We start from the raw sequence: 15937 nt of genomic DNA, 5'->3' as shown, positions 1-15937 counted from the left end.
CAAGAGTTCATTTTTTATTATTTTCAATTTGAGATGCCTTTTAGACATTCGAGAGGAGAAGTCATTAATAGGCAGTTATGTATATAAGTCTAGACTTCAGGGGAAAATACATTTGGGAGTCAGTAGAGTATAGATAGAACCCAAAGCCATGAAAGAGGGTGATAATAACAACTAGGAAGTAAATGTATATAGGGAGGACTGAGGACACAGACCCCTTTCATTGTCCAGTCGCTCCTGGATAGAGTACTAAAATGTATAAAAAGGAAGTGGAGGAGAAAAGCTAGAGAATCCAGAAATAGTTCAAACTGTTCATTCATTCAACAGATATTTATGAGCATCTGCTATTTGCCAGAGGTTCTATCAGCCATTGGGAAAGCATGGTAGACCAGACATGGGCAGTGCCTTCAGGTAGTTTACATCCATCAAGATGAACACTCAAGGACAGGAATAGAGATAAAACCCAGTACAATGAAGAGGAGTAGCAGCAGAGTAACAATGAAAGTGTAGAAATGACTTCTTGTTCTGGGGAGGCAAGGAAACTGCCTTTAATCTATCTCCTAACAAAGACAAGCCGGGCCAATGGGAAACCCTGGCAACAAGATAACAAAAAATACAAATTAAGAGATAAGAAAAAAGTAAGATCATAAAGAAGGGGAGGGCAGAGTAGGAGCCAACAGAGACTTCATAGTGACATCCTTAGCGTAAACTCGCTTATTCTTGACCTATATGTTAGTCAACTTCCAAATGCCTAGAGGCAAACATAGACTTATGTCTTATCTCAAAAGACAGGTTTCATTATCTTACGTAAATACCTCCTAAGCACATATAGTATTTCATCCTGAAGTGAAACAAGTCTCATTAATCAGAATTGCATTCTGACAAACTTTCAATTGTATTTTTTTTTAATTTTATTTTTAAGTAATCTCTACACCCAATGTGGGGCTCGAACTCACAACCCCGAGATCAAGAGTCGCATGCTCTACTGACTGAGCCAGCCAGGCACCCCTCAATTGTATTTCTTAATTCAACTACAGATGCTATAACAATGAAACATATTTCCCAGGATGTTAAATACTTTCTCAAGAGCAATATTGAAATAACTTGCTAATATGCTCAGAAGTGTGTGGGTGGAGGAGATTTCAGACCATTGATGAAAACTAAGAGCAGAAGGAAAAATGCTACCAGAATTTAAAAATAAAGAAAAGCAGGAGGAGGGAGACAAAAAGGAATAAAATAGTTAACTATTTAATGAAAACAATTCAACAATCACTTCTTGGGGACGATCGTATGGATGTTGTAAAGAAAAAGGCAAGAGTTACAGGGTTGGTTTTTTTTTTGTTTTTTACTGCACCCTACCTGGGTTTACTCTTAATAGGTTAGTTATAAGGACTGTGATGGCTCCAGCACAGTGTCTAGAACCTGGTTGGCCAAGAATCTGATTCTGACACTCACTAAAATACTTTTCTTGAACCTTGGCATTGAATCCTAGGCATTCTTTTGATTTATTTTGGAAAAAAAACCCCACATATAAGTTGGGGAGTCATTTCAGTTCTACTGCTTTCCTTAAAGCTTTATCCATGAATGTGATAGTTCTGCAATCTACAATAATTCATACTGTGGTCATGATAGTTTACACTGTAGGGTGTAAGATGAGCTGCAGGCCGGGGGGAGGGGGGAATTATCCTAAATCATATATGTACTTAGAACCCTAAGTCTCTGGCTGGAGGAAGAAAGAGAACATGACTTAGCTACCTTAGGTTTAAGAAGAATCAATAGTCCTGTGACACTACCTGATAGAGGGTCGGAAATCTAGACCAGAAAATGGAAGCACCAGAGGGATGATGGTGATGACGAGAAGTAAGAATTCACTCATTCACTCATTCAAAACATATTTACTAAGCACTTAGTATATACCAGGGACTGTACTAAGATCTGTGGCTAAACAGCAAAATTCAACATGTTTCCCCTTCCAATGAAGTTTACAACCTAAAGCAGTGGTCTTTAAAGTGGGGGTACAAGCATCCCATGGATTGAGCCAGATGGTACAGTCAGAAAACAACATGCGTAAAATATTAGAACTTTGTAGTTACTTTTGCCTTAACATAAGAAAAAATATTTAATGTATGATTTGACAGTTATATAAGTCCATAATTTAAAATAAACACAAATATTTTAGTAGTACATGCTTAAAACATTTTACTGATATGTGAGCACAATAAAAACAATTGAGTGTGTTGTAAAACTTGAGATTTTTGGAATACCAAGTTAAATTTGAAACTTAAAACTGGGAAAGACAGAACTTAGGGCAACAGAGCTGAACCAACTCTGGCTTTGGGTTGTTAGCAGAAGAGTAAAGAATAAATAAAATACCTTTGCCAAAGTCTTCTAGGTTCTAGCACATGTTTTTCACATGCCTTTTATCAGAAATCTTAATCTGTGTATCTTGGTTTCCATTGTAGCATTTACCACTGCATGGTGGTTGTTTCCTGACTGTATCACTTTACAGGCAGAGGGGTTCCTTGAAGTTTTTTATTCCTAACACATAGAATCATATTTGACAAACTGAAGCCATTCAGTGTTTGTGGAGTTGAATGACAATTGACTATTAAAAGTCTCAATTATTTGTATATGTTTAAATAACCTAATTTGTATACAGTTTGTACACCTGTATTCTTACTGCAATGGCCCAGTGCCTGGAACACAGCTGGTACATGATAAACACTACATTGTAATTATGTAAAAGAATTTGCTTATATTAAATGGTTGACTATGCTGGGTCAAGGAGAAAGGCTTAATCTGTGGGGCTTGATATGGGGAAACTGTGGAATACTAGGATGACAAAGGCCTGAAGTTATTCAACACCTGTGAAAAACAGCGAGGATCTATTTGTGCCTTAGCACAAAGCACTCTGCCTTAAGTGCTTACATTTGTCTAGCTGAAAAGGCGTCACTTACTTCACCACCTTTCCTCCTTTTAAAAGCCTCTGGAATAATTTCTTTACTTTTAAGATTTTATTTATTTATTTGACACAGAGACAGCCAGCGAGAGGGAACACAAGCAGGGAGAGTGGGAGAGGAAGAAGCAGGCTCTCCCAGCAGGGGAGCCTGATGTTGGGCTCCACCCCAGAACGCTGGGATCACGCCCTGAGCCAAAGGCAGACGCTTAACGACTGAGCTACCCAGGCACCCCTAAAAGCCTCTGGAATAATTTCTAGAGTAGAAATGAAGTTGGTAGTGACCTCTGAAGAAAAATAAGAATCCCTAAGAAAAACCATTCTAAATCTATCATAAGGGAGCTAACCTATAACATCAATTTTGAGTGCCTTTCGCTTATCTTGTTCAACTGCAGACCTTCGTTCCGGTGGTCTCCGTAGGTATTTAACCCTTTCAGCTAAAACCAAGAACTGGATCCCTTCCAGAATCATAAAGGAGACGGCTCCAAGAGTGGGCTTCTGTCGTCCAAACGCGGCCACACAACCTTGCCCTGCCGGGCTTTCAGGGATTCAGAGTTGAGGGCATCAGAAACTTCACCGCTGCTATTGCGCAGGCTCTGCGTTCCACGCAGGCTTATTAGGAAGAAAGGGTAAAAAATTGCCGGGAGACACGTGAACTCGGGGGCATCAGCCCGGGCCTTGGCTCCCCACTGCATCGGATTCTGGAATTTACAATCACGAAAGTTCTATTGTCTCGCTATTGGCTCCCGGGCCGCATGACATCATAGCGCTTGATTCAGCCTTCGGGCCCCGATTGGCTGGCCGCGCCATTGTGACGTCACGGTCAGCCCACGTTCTGATTGTAGATACCCGGCGCCTTCCTCTTCCCATCGCGGCGGTTCCTCGCTACCGGTGCCTCCCTCTCACATCCTCCTCGGCTCCACTGGCCACGAGCGCTCCTGCAGGCGCCGCACCGTTTCCCAAAGCTGCCGCTGCCCCTTGGACTACGAGGTAAGCCATCAGCTCCTGGAAACTTCGCCTGGGGCCGCCGCTCGGCCATGACACCCGCGCGAGCGCACCGCGACGCGAGGGCTGCGAACCGCCGTTAGGACCGGACCCAGTGCAGAGTTGCGGCTGCCGGCGCGGCCCCGCGCTCCGTCCGCGTGGCGGAGAAGCCCGGTGGCTCCGGCGGGCCGGCAGCCCGGCTGCCCGGGCACGGACGGCGGGCGCGGGAGCCTGGTGCCGGCGCTAGGCGGCTCGCCGGCCGCTGGGGTGAGGCTGGGCGCCTCGGGAGTTCCCACCGTGCTGCTGTCTCACCTGTTCCGCGAGGAGAAACAGCCGGCGGGCAGGTCTGCACGCTGACAGGCGCCGCGGGGACACACGCTGTGCCCAGACCGCAGGCGGGAGGGATGGCTCTCAGAGCTCGAGTCCGCCCGCCCTGTCGGGATGAACTCGCGGATGGGAGGTCCAGGGAAGCGCCCTCCGGGAGAGCGAGTGCTCTCGGGGCAGAACGAAGCCTCAGTGAGTTCGGAGAGCCTCTGCCGGGTCGCGGGTCGGGTCGGCACCGAGAGCCAGGGCGCGCCCGCCTTCGCCCCGCGCGGAGCTCGCGGAGCGGGCGGTGAAGGGACCCTCCGGCCTTTCCTTTTTCCCCTTCCTCTCCCAGCCTCTGGCTCCCGCAGGGAAGCCCGCTAGCTCAGGGCCACTCGGGTTTTATTAAAACCAGAGAACTGCAGCCCGGCGGTACTCGGGGAGGAATGAGGCCGGCGGGGAAGCGGGGGTGGGGGGGAGGCGGGGACTCGAGGGCGACCAGGGCGGCGCTCTGGGGAGTACCCATGCGGGAGCGGCTCTGGGCCGGCGAAGCCCTAGGGTCGTGGCTGTTGCGACTTGTAAGGAAAAGTGCCCATTTACAATTTCCACGCTTGTAAGACTCGCTCCTCTCTGCCGCGTCTGCCTGCCCCGCGTCCGGGGGTGGGGGAGGGGGAGTCGTGCCTGGAACAAGAGTTGCTCTTTTAAACTGTGTCTTGCAACCGTTCAGTGCTCTTGCACTTTAACGGTGGTGGTTTCCCCTTCTCACGACTGTAGTTAAGCTCATCTCCCGTTTCTTTATTGCAGATTTGGAGAATGCATTAGGCCAACTTTGGTGCTCCAGGAATGTGACTCTTCCATTTGTGGGGGTCCGGTATGGAAGAATCCGGTGCCTGACTTATTAGAGGGGCTGGGGAACCGAGAGGTGCCAGCGGTGGGGATCGGGGGCAGGGAAATTGTGGCGAGCGAGCAGCCTTAATTCTGTAATAACGGACCCGTGGCAGGAAGTGCTTTTTAGGGTTGTACGGAAGAGCTAATGTTGCTTGTTAGATTTGTTAACTTGTTCCCCTAACTGCTTGGTAGATAACCTGTTGGTTTGCACTTGTTTTGTATGCACATCTGAGCCAACAGCATTTGGTGCAGAATGTGCAGATACCGACATAGCCGGTTTTGCATTCGATGGTTGTGGGCGAATGCTTTAACTTTACATCTTTGGTTAGGACACGAGTGAATCACTTTTGTAGCCCTCTCAGATGCTGCCTGGGATTCTCCCGGAAAGCTCCGCGCTTGAAGGAGAAATGTTGCTCATGTCCCTTTTAGGTTCTTAATACCAGACGGTAACTTCTCATTGCTGGGAGCTTTTCTTGTACTGTTTCCCTTTTTTGCATTTTCTTTTCTCTTCCATTTCTAACTGAAGACAAGAAGGAAAATGTTATTGATGGCTACAGATGGCTAATTTTACAGAATATGGAGCTTCGCTGAAAAGTGAAAGTAGAAAGCATATTAAACTTTGTCGGATTTTTCAAGAAAAGTGCCTTATGACTTCAAACACTGCCCTCATTCCCTTTACTCAATTTTCTTATGTATAAATGGGTGTGTTCTGTTGCAGAAATGTTACGGATTTCAGGAACTACAAATGAAAGCCTGGCTTGGGGTCCACCAAATAGTGGTTTAATAAATGCTTCCTTATTTTTCTTTCTGAGGAAGGGGTAGTGAGATTTAGAGAATGTAGCCGAGAATAAAGCTCAAGAATCTCAAATAACTGGGAAAATATCCAGAACTTTAGGGTTTCACGGATACAAATTTCAGTATCCCTATGAAGTCACTTTTGAAAATGAGGTAAATTATCTCATTCCCTGGGACTAGCAGAGCCTCGTTTTTTCTGTTTGCCCTGATTAGAGACCTTAATCTGTGTGCAAGAATCTCCCCCCCACCATTACCTTTTCTTTTGCTCTCAGCATAATTATTGATTGGCCTGCTTCTCGAGGTGAATCTCAATCCTTGGGTGTCTTATTTCCAACATGAATTATACAAATCAAGGCAAAACTCTTTACCTTCCTTTCAGGTAACTTTGATGCCCAAGTAGATAGAGAATGCAAGTGATAATTTTACTTCTTTTTCACTTGGCCACATCCTTCTCCCCTAGGACGTTTTGATTTTGAATTCCTCATCTGTGCTACTAACTCTTCTGTTACTGATGGGAAATACATCTTTTTTGCGGGGCATTCAGTTTGAGCACCTTAATGGGAGCAACTTCCGGTTAATTGTTTGTTGTGTGAGTTCCTTTGTCTGATAACACATCCGTTTGAGAAGTGTTATCCCCTACCTTTTTTTTTTTTTTTTAAAGAATTGAGACCTAAGGCCTAGAGATGCCAAGTGACTTTTCCAAATTCACATAGCCTTGTCTCCAGTGTCATACTCGCTCCTTCTATCATTGTACTGCTAGGATTGGTTCAGTCATCTGTGTGCCATCTCTGTAACTCTATTATTCTGTAACTTAAAAATCTAACCTAGTCAACCTAACGTAACAGTTTGTCATCTTTCAGAGCTACCTAAAATCTATTCCCTTCCTTTTTTTTCTAGATGCCTTTTTTATTCATTGACTTGTCAGTTATGTGTAGTTTGTTTTGGGAGAGGTTATATACAAAGTTGAATGACACAGTTCTGATTCCAAAGGTCTTCCTGAATTAGTTTACATGTTAATACTTTCATACCCATACCAAATCTATGCCTTGGACTAAAAAAAGGGGTCAAACGCAGATTTCTGGAGGACTTGTGTAACTAGGTCTGGGAAAGCTTTATGTGGCAGAGCTGTCTATATTAGACATATCAGTGCTTACCACTATAAGATTGGTTAGGATGCTTTCAGTACAGGAAACAGAAAACCTGACTCCAATGGACTTAAATGACCACCTCACCTGAAAAGTCCTGAGGGTAAAACTTTCTATCAGTGTCGCTGCAGTCCTTTCAGGTGATGGTTATGTCCATAGGCTGATTTTGCAAGATGACTACCAGCAACGATATGGACCCCTGTTAACATACTCTCATGAAGGAGCTTCACTTCCCATCACCTTCCAAAGAGGGTCCTTGGCTTTGAGGTGATTAACTTAAGCCTGGTTACTTGAAGTAAAAACTAGAACAATGGAAATCTGACAACCTGGTGGGCCCGTCCCAGAACTGAGGAAGTGGATTTAAATCTCACCTCTCCTGTTGGGCTGCTACCATACCTTCAGTGAGGGCCAGTGTGGACATGGGGGAAGTCAGCCACATGGTGAACTGTAAGGGCCTCCACGGATGTCAGTACTAAGGCAATGATTGGATTAAAGTAGTAGAACTGAGTCAACATTCGAATGTAGCCTTAAATTTCATAGAGGATTCTTACTGATTTGAAGAGATATAGGACAAGCATTCTGGGAAAGAGGGAGTTTGGAGAGCAAACATCTGTGGAATCATTGGGCAAAAAGCAAGTAGCCCAGTTGGCTGAATCCGATAGTGCAGAAGTGGAAGAAAAGGTTAGAAAGGCAAGTTGTTGATGTTAACAATGGCTGTTTATTACTGAACTCTTACTATGTGTCAAACCCTGCAGTGAACACTTCATATGGATTTGTTCTAGTTTCTATTAATCGGTACTGTGAGCCTTCCCACTTTACAGATGAAGAATTGGAGACTTAGAGAAGTTTAGACACTTGGCCAGGGTCACAAAACATTCCAGCCCAGGTCATCTTGAGCTCCTAGCCTGCCCTCTCTCCTGAGGTTATGTGGTAGCACTGAAGCTTTTGAACTAGGAGTGCATTATGAATGTGGTGCTCCGGGAGTAGGACTCTTATCAGAATGTGTAAGAGGGATTGGCGTGAACAGAGGCTAGGACTGTGGAGATGGGTTGGGAGGCTATGAGAGGTGGCCAGGGCAGTGAGAAAGCCCCACAAGAAACTACAGCCGTGAGCACAGGCTGGAGAGGGCTAATTAATTGTATGAGATTATTTCTAGGATAAGATCTATGAGACTCAGAGACCAATGGATTTTGAGGGACCAAGAAGATGAAGAGCATTCCTAAGACTGAGTGGTGGAAGAAATGTGGTGTTATAGAGGAAGAAGAAGGAAGCTTTGCAATCAGGTGGAATACCCAAACAGCCCAGATATGTATCTGGAGAAGTTGCTTCACACACCCACACTCACACACACACACACACACACACCCATATCCATCTCTGTTGGCCACTTTCTTTTTGTCGCTCTTTTACAACTGTGTGTTTCCACAATTCATCCATTTTCAGTGTTCGTATTTTAACATATCTTGGGAGAGATGCAGCTTATAATCAGTGGCCTCTTAAAATCACTGCAGGCACTTCACATTTTAATATTACTGAAATCGGGTTGCTTTCCAACTTTTAATGATATATCATTGGTGAGAGTACGAAAATCCGGTATTGGTAAAGCTCATGCAGCTGATTGCTGGCAGAGCCAGGAGTAAGAACCAAGGCTTCTGGGCTTCATCCATCTGCTGACTTACCTCAGCTTGTGTAATCGATAGGAAAATCAGTGATGCCGGGGCACTTGGGTGGCTCAGTTGGTAAGCGTCTGCCTTCGGCTCAGTCCGTGATCCCAGGCAGGAGCCTGCTTCTCCCTCTCCCACTCCCCTTCCCCCTGCTTGTGTTCTCTCGTCTCTGTCAAATAAATAAAATCTTTAAAAAAAAAAAAAAGAAAGAAAATCAGTGATGCCTCATGATATAGGATTATAGTAAAGCATCTGCATAGTTCTTTATTACAACTGAAGTAATTTGAGAAGATGGGAAGGAATAGTTGTTTAAGTAGGGGACCTAACCCTTGTATAGGACCTGGCTGCCATGGCTTCCTATCCTAACTTGCCACCAACCATGAGAAGATCGACTCTGGGTATTGATCTCTTTTTCTTTAAAAGATTAAGGTGATTTCTAAGAACTAAAATTTTTTTATTTTCACTTGTGCCAAGAACAAATCCCTTGTTTCTATTTGACTAGGGATAGAGTGAAAGTTGAAATGTGGTGTTTAGGTCTTAGAAAGGTGATGTCAAAATCAATGATGGAATTTACAGTTATCTCTTTAAGAGGTTAAGCTTAACTGCTGGACTTTTTTTTTTTTTTTTATTTTATTTATTTATTTGAAGGAAAGAGAGAGAGTGAGAGAGAGAGAGCACAAGCCTGGGGAAAGGCAGAGGGAGAGGCAGACTCCCTGCTGAGCAGGGAGCCTGATGCCGGACTTGATCCCTGGACCCTAGGATCATGACCTGAGCCGAACCCAGAGGCTTAACCATCTGAGCTACGCAGGCGCCCTTGCTCTACATGTTCTGGCCTAGCAAAGTAAATTGTTTAGGAAGGTAACCTGACCTAATTTTGAGAATTTGTAATAGAACCCCCCCACCACCACTCACCCACACATATCCTTATCCTCCTTTGAACCCATAAATGTTATCATTAGCAAATTGTTTGGTTCCCACTGGGCTCCTGCTGGCATATTTCCTCAATGGGAACATTTTTTTTTTTTTTTAACTCATGTATTTCCTTTCAGATTTGTGTGGCCCCTGGATGTAAAGTACTGGTACTTGGTGAGTGTTCAGAAAGACTAAATTCCCATCCTTCCTCCTCCCCAGCACCCTGTGCATTTGTGTTTGAAGTACAGTGGTGTGTGATCTTCTTTCTTAAATTAGACATTTGTACTTTTGTTTGATGTCTTTGCTGACAGGGATATAGGAAATCTTTTTTTTTTTTTTTTAATTTTTAATGTGTTTAGTGCTGGTAGTGTTATGCTTTCTCTCATTAGGAGAATAACCATTTTCTTGAAACACCTGGATTTCTAAGTATAATCCTTCTACTATGCTAGCACATGCTGGTTACAGTTTCCATCTCTGTAAAGTTCTACCTTTGCCCTTTCCTGTCATCATTGTCAACAGTTTCAGCCTGTCAGAACAATCTTTATAAGCCTATACTAAAAAGACGTAATTAAAGCCATGCTGGAGAATTGCCCATTCAGGTCTTTATTGTACCTGTTCTCCTCTGGTCTTGGCACAGCAAATGCTACTATAGAGTAATTGTTATGAATTTCTCTTTCCCCAAAGAATAGTTCTCATGATACCAAATTCGATAATTATTCACTTACTTCTCTGGGAGTTTGGCAGTGTGGCGTGGACCCCCAGGGGGTGGTGTCCAGGGTACTTCTGCTTCAGCCTTTGGCAGAAGAAATAAATTCCTTTAACATTTACAGAAGTTGTTACCTCCGTCTGCCATGTTTGTGAGCTGATACGTACTTCTGAAAATTTGAGTTTTACTTCTTACAGAACTTCAAAATGCTTAACTGTGGATCTGAGGTACATTTATGAGAGCATCTAGTGTGCTTTTCTTAAGTAAGCAAAGCTGTGGGAAGTGGATTAAAGAAGCTGCCTTTCAGGTTAGCAGCCACACATCTGGATGGGGTTCCAGTGCTGCCACTTAGGACTGGGTAGAGCTTGGAGGTGGTAATACCTGTGCCTACTCTGGAAGGGTGCTCAAAGTATCAGTATTAACCATGAAAGTTAAGTAGGGGACTGAACGTGATGATCATGGTGAAAAGATCTCTCCATTGTATAGATGTCCATTGAAGCATTGTTTATAATAACAAAAGATTGCAAGATACAATAGAGTAAATGTCCTTTAGAAGAATAAATTGCAGCTGGGCAATGAAATACTTGGCAGCTTATAAAAAGAATGAGCCTGTTCTGTGGGTGCTGAATATAGCTGTTCAGTAGCACATACTAGGCACTTTTCTAAAGTGCTCTACCTGTATTAATTTATTTTGGCCTCACAAAACCCCACAAGGTAGGTACCCCAATTTTACAGATGAGGAAACTAAGTCACCGAAAGGTGAAGTGACTTGTGCAAGGCTCCACAGCCACTAGGCAGCAGAGCTGTATTCAGCTCTCAGCCACCCTGCTACACTGTAAGCCTGTGCGACTGGGTAGCTGTCTTGGCATTTGCAGCTCTAGACGTAGAACTAGAGGAAACAAAGTTGAGTTTCTTATTCCTCATTACATTCTGAGAGGTTGACAGTATAACCAATATAGAACTTTTGACAATAACTAAACAAAGGTTTAGACAAAGCTAATAGAATAACATTTATGATCAGTTCTTGAAAGAGTAACCTTTTGTTTCTTCTTGAATCCTTTTTTCAGAATTCTGCACCACTTAAGCGTTCTCTTTTGGTGTGATCAGAAGCATAGACGTAGAGGAGCTCTAGAATGATTGGTGTAAGAAATCTGTGCTCAAAAGCTCGGTTTCCAGTGGGCTGGACTGGTGTGACTGGCCATGGGCATCCAGCATCAGTTTCCTTACCTGGCCTCAGCTGCAGCTGGTTTGATTTACAAGGTGTATAAGACCTGAAGGGTGTGGGCTGGGAGGGAGGGGCACCCAAATCCTCTAGGGAGCCTCTGTCTCCAGCTTGTCTGATTTCCCTTGGACAGAGGTGTAAGTCATGTGCATTTTGAAAACCTCTACTAGGTCATTCTGACACAGGCCCCGTTAAGGGCCACCTGTTCAGGCTCAAGATAGACAGGTTTATCACCACCCTTAGTTCTCTTGGGATTATTAGACTCCTCAGAACTTTTTCATATTCTTTCTGAGTGTGGGTCAGTAGATATGACACCATTATGATGGTTATGGGTACCACAATTCTTAAAATAAGAGAATCACAAAATTCAGAGTGGACTACGTATAAACATGGACTGTGACCATGTGGTAACTGTTGGCTTTGGACACACTCTGTAGAAAAGATGATTAAATGAGTACTAGATTGTGTTTGCTTTTAAAAATGCCACACTGTAGCAAAAATTTTTTTAAGATTTTTTTTTTTTTTTAAATTAGAGAGAGAGTGAGCATGAGCAGGGGGAGGAGCAAAGGGAGAGGGACAAGCAGACTCTCCACTAAGCAGGGAGCTCACATGGGACTCGATCCCAGGATCCAGAGATCATGACCTGAGCTGAAGGCAGACGTTTACCCCACTGATACACCCAGGTGCCCCAAACTAGTTGGTTTGTTTTGTTTTGTTTTGATACATTTGAACCCTGCCTCTCCCTCTCATTCACCTCCATACCCAAGTAACATTTGTAAAATGTGGGTGTTTGAATTCAGTTTAAACAAAGAAATGTGTTCTCATGTCACGTGCCTTATTTATGTTATGCAGGTTTGAATTTAAATCCTTCAAGACTTCTCCTGGGGGTTGCATAACCTATCTTTGTTAATTATGTTTTCCCACCCTCTTTAAATTTCAGCCGAGGCTATGATGCTGCCTTTGTGTATTCGTATGAATTAGCTTGAAGAACATGATAATTTACTTTGAATATTCAAGTAATCACATCAGTTAAGAGACTGCAATCAGATAAGAATTATAAGTAGCCGCCCATAGCAGAAAAGCTTAAAAGCCCCTTAAATATTTGTCTCCCAGCTATTTGCAATTGGCAGTCTGACTTAGATGGTTAGGAATATGAAGCATTTCTTAGCCTCTTTAAGCTTAGTCCTTAAGACAAGTGTTAGAGGCATGCAGAAGATCTTGATGTCCATGATGGGCTTTGGCCATTGATTTTCTTGAAGCATGCTTGTAGAGGAGACAGTGGTTGCCCTGTGAACCAGGCCAGAGCTTCTCCAAAGAGCCCCTTAAACACAGTATCTCAGGACTTCCATATCGTCAGGAGAATGCCATAAATACTATGTTTGCTTCCTCTTTGGAGAAGCTCCTTTTTGTTTACTCGGCATGGAGTGGTAGGTNAAGAATAGTTCTCATGATACCAAATTCGATAATTATTCACTTACTTCTCTGGGAGTTTGGCAGTGTGGCGTGGACCCCCAGGGGGTGGTGTCCAGGGTACTTCTGCTTCAGCCTTTGGCAGAAGAAATAAATTCCTTTAACATTTACAGAAGTTGTTACCTCCGTCTGCCATGTTTGTGAGCTGATACGTACTTCTGAAAATTTGAGTTTTACTTCTTACAGAACTTCAAAATGCTTAACTGTGGATCTGAGGTACATTTATGAGAGCATCTAGTGTGCTTTTCTTAAGTAAGCAAAGCTGTGGGAAGTGGATTAAAGAAGCTGCCTTTCAGGTTAGCAGCCACACATCTGGATGGGGTTCCAGTGCTGCCACTTAGGACTGGGTAGAGCTTGGAGGTGGTAATACCTGTGCCTACTCTGGAAGGGTGCTCAAAGTATCAGTATTAACCATGAAAGTTAAGTAGGGGACTGAACGTGATGATCATGGTGAAAAGATCTCTCCATTGTATAGATGTCCATTGAAGCATTGTTTATAATAACAAAAGATTGCAAGATACAATAGAGTAAATGTCCTTTAGAAGAATAAATTGCAGCTGGGCAATGAAATACTTGGCAGCTTATAAAAAGAATGAGCCTGTTCTGTGGGTGCTGAATATAGCTGTTCAGTAGCACATACTAGGCACTTTTCTAAAGTGCTCTACCTGTATTAATTTATTTTGGCCTCACAAAACCCCACAAGGTAGGTACCCCAATTTTACAGATGAGGAAACTAAGTCACCGAAAGGTGAAGTGACTTGTGCAAGGCTCCACAGCCACTAGGCAGCAGAGCTGTATTCAGCTCTCAGCCACCCTGCTACACTGTAAGCCTGTGCGACTGGGTAGCTGTCTTGGCATTTGCAGCTCTAGACGTAGAACTAGAGGAAACAAAGTTGAGTTTCTTATTCCTCATTACATTCTGAGAGGTTGACAGTATAACCAATATAGAACTTTTGACAATAACTAAACAAAGGTTTAGACAAAGCTAATAGAATAACATTTATGATCAGTTCTTGAAAGAGTAACCTTTTGTTTCTTCTTGAATCCTTTTTTCAGAATTCTGCACCACTTAAGCGTTCTCTTTTGGTGTAATCAGAAGCATAGACGTAGAGGAGCTCTAGAATGATTGGTGTAAGAAATCTGTGCTCAAAAGCTCGGTTTCCAGTGGGCTGGACTGGTGTGACTGGCCATGGGCATCCAGCATCAGTTTCCTTACCTGGNAGCTCGGTTTCCAGTGGGCTGGACTGGTGTGACTGGCCATGGGCATCCAGCATCAGTTTCCTCAGCTGCAGCTGGTTTGATTTACAAGGTGTATAAGACCTGAAGGGTGTGGGCTGGGAGGGAGGGGCACCCAAATCCTCTAGGGAGCCTCTGTCTCCAGCTTGTCTGATTTCCCTTGGACAGAGGTGTAAGTCATGTGCATTTTGAAAACCTCTACTAGGTCATTCTGACACAGGCCCCGTTAAGGGCCACCTGTTCAGGCTCAAGATAGACAGGTTTATCACCACCCTTAGTTCTCTTGGGATTATTAGACTCCTCAGAACTTTTTCATTTTCTTTCTGAGTGTGGGTCAGTAGATATGACACCATTATGATGGTTATGGGTACCACAATTCTTAAAATAAGAGAATCACAAAATTCAGAGTGGACTACGTATAAACATGGACTGTGACCATGTGGTAACTGTTGGCTTTGGACACACTCTGTAGAAAAGATGATTAAATGAGTACTAGATTGTGTTTGCTTTTAAAAATGCCACACTGTAGCAAAAATTTTTTTAAGATTTTTTTTTTTTTTTAAATTAGAGAGAGAGTGAGCATGAGCAGGGGGAGGAGCAAAGGGAGAGGGACAAGCAGACTCTCCACTAAGCAGGGAGCTCACATGGGACTCGATCCCAGGATCCAGAGATCATGACCTGAGCTGAAGGCAGACGTTTACCCCACTGATACACCCAGGTGCCCCAAACTAGTTGGTTTGTTTTGTTTTGTTTTGATACATTTGAACCCTGCCTCTCCCTCTCATTCACCTCCATACCCAAGTAACATTTGTAAAATGTGGGTGTTTGAATTCAGTTTAAACAAAGAAATGTGTTCTCATGTCACGTGCCTTATTTATGTTATGCAGGTTTGAATTTAAATCCTTCAAGACTTCTCCTGGGGGTTGCATAACCTATCTTTGTTAATTATGTTTTCCCACCCTCTTTAAATTTCAGCCGAGGCTATGATGCTGCCTTTGTGTATTCGTATGAATTAGCTTGAAGAACATGAATTTACTTTGAATATTCAAGTAATCACATCAGTTAAGAGACTGCAATCAGATAAGAATTATAAGTAGCCGCCCATAGCAGAAAAGCTTAAAAGCCCCTTAAATATTTGTCTCCCAGCTATTTGCAATTGGCAGTCTGACTTAGATGGTTAGGAATATGAAGCATTTCTTAGCCTCTTTAAGCTTAGTCCTTAAGACAAGTGTTAGAGGCATGCAGAAGATCTTGATGTCCATGATGGGCTTTGGCCATTGATTTTCTTGAAGCATGCTTGTAGAGGAGACAGTGGTTGCCCTGTGAACCAGGCCAGAGCTTCTCCAAAGAGCCCCTTAAACACAGTATCTCAGGACTTCCATATCGTCAGGAGAATGCCATAAATACTATGTTTGCTTCCTCTTTGGAGAAGCTCCTTTTTGTTTACTCGGCATGGAGTGGTAGGTTTGGAATAGGCTCAGCGACCCCAAAGGAAGATGGCTATGAATGCAGTACACAGCTTCATGCTTGAGTTTATCATCATTTTGAGAAATGGGACTGGCATGTTTTAAAGGGCTTCCCAAAATTCAGGATTTAGGTGAGTAATTGCAAAGTATTGTTGGAAGACCAATCTCAGTGGGCTATGTAGGTGACCATAGG

General features: G+C 43.5%; 1 protein-coding gene across 2 annotated transcripts in view; it reads left to right on the top strand.

Annotated features, from left to right (window-relative positions):
- Window positions 1-3823: 3823 nt before the first annotated feature.
- Window positions 3824-15937, top strand: part of ELOVL5 (ELOVL fatty acid elongase 5) — a 75985-nt gene continuing 63871 nt past the window's right edge. The window contains exon 1 of one of the 2 annotated variants that reach the window (XM_034647809.1): window positions 3824-3943. The gene's annotated coding sequence lies outside the window, so the exon portion shown is untranslated. The remainder of the gene's footprint in view (window positions 3944-15937) is intronic. The other variant, XM_002922954.4, reaches the window with a different exon arrangement.

This window comes from Ailuropoda melanoleuca, chromosome 19 (assembly GCF_002007445.2).
Source record: "Ailuropoda melanoleuca isolate Jingjing chromosome 19, ASM200744v2, whole genome shotgun sequence".
Classification (NCBI taxonomy): Eukaryota; Metazoa; Chordata; class Mammalia; order Carnivora; family Ursidae; genus Ailuropoda; species Ailuropoda melanoleuca.
Note: the sequence above shows the minus strand (reverse complement) of the source record. Positions and strands in the feature narration are given on the sequence as shown.